Consider the following 1,573-nt stretch of genomic DNA (forward strand, 5'->3'; position numbering starts at 1 on the left):
AGGGTGTGGAGGTGTGCTGCAGGGTGTGGAGGTGTGCTGGAGGGTGTGGAGGTGTGCTGGAGGGTGTGGAGGTGTGTTGCAGGGTGTGGAGGTGTGCTGCAGGGTGTGGAGGTGTGCTGCAGGGTGTGGAGGTGTGCTGGAGGGTGTGGAGGTGTGCTGGAGCTGATAGTGTATCTCAACTACACACTCAGGGCATTGTGCTGGCACCTTCGAGTCAGCTATGATGGGCCTATTCACCAACAACTAGTCAACTACAAAGATTTGGTGGCTGGGGCTTGGGTTCCTCAGCATACCTCTGGATGAAGAGTTGAGGTTGCCTGGCTACTGTGCCTCAGTACTCCACTACCCAGACCACTTCAGGGGAGCATGACCCAGAGCCCTGGCCTTTGACCATTCCACCAACTCACTTCTGTGCCTCAACCCTACAACCTGGACCTGGCATCCACACTCACAAAGGCATGAAAACTTCTTTATGGCCTCAAGTCTGCAGAAATCAAAGTGCAGATTGCTCCTTGCCATCTGTCTGCCCCCTCACTCCAAGGTAGGGGCCTCCTTATCTTCAGATAATCCCCAACAGGGGAATGGTCTGGAAAAGTGGGCTGGGTACCTGGAGATTAAAAGAAGTGACCAGCTGGGGACATGTGGGGAGGGGGCAAGAATGGAGAGCTTAGAGGTGACCTGGCTGGCAGGCCAAGACCCTGGAAGGGGGCTGCAGAAAGAGGCAGGGGGGAGAGGAAAGAGCAGCATCCCCCAGGCCAGCTTGCATCTCCACTCAGGCCAGGTTTCATCATCAGTCAGGGGCAGGGGTCATGCACAGGCGCCAGACTCACAATTCTAGGCGACAGGCTGCCGGGCCAAGCCTGCTTTCCTGGCCATCAGCCCTACCTGGGGGTGAGGGGCTCAAGGCCAGGCCCCACTATTGGCTGATGCAGAGGGGAGGGCTTCAGCATGGAGGGGGTGGTATTAGGAATTGCTGGCATGGGAGACCCCAGGCTTTCCCCTTACCAAAAGGGACTTGTCCTTGACCCCAGCCACTGTACAGGTACACTTGGAGCCTAAAAGGAGAGATTCATTCCTGTCCCTCTATCCAACCAACAGATGGGGTACCAGGTGGCACAAGGCTGGCAGGGGCTGGTACAGAGTGTACATCTGAGGGCCTGGGACATCACTGCAGCCCCTTGTACCATGAGGTCACTGCCCGTCACTTCCTTTGTCTTATACAGCTCCTGGAAGGAGCTCGCTGTCACTCTTCTTGGTTCTCTGGGAGCATGAGTTTTGCCCAGAGGGACCCAATGGAGACAGGGGGTGGTCACCAAAGACACAGATCAGCTAAGGCATCCTGGTGCCCCTCCACCCTAGCCCCAGCCAAGGTATGCAGTCTGCTCCTGGAACAGGAAACGGGAAGCATCTGACGTAGGTCTGCTGAGCAGACCCAGTCGGGCTAGGGGGGGTCCAGAAATCTTACTTGGGGACAGCTGACAGCATAAGCACTGGGGAGAGGTACATCACCAAGCTATGCAGACCCCAGCCCCCACCCACTCCCAAGATGGACAGATACACGAACCGACAAGGC

This window comes from Elephantulus edwardii, unplaced genomic scaffold (genome assembly GCF_000299155.1).
Source record: "Elephantulus edwardii isolate Elephantulus edwardi_28Jun2011 unplaced genomic scaffold, EleEdw1.0 scaffold00266, whole genome shotgun sequence".
NCBI classification, from domain to species: domain Eukaryota; kingdom Metazoa; phylum Chordata; class Mammalia; order Macroscelidea; family Macroscelididae; genus Elephantulus; species Elephantulus edwardii.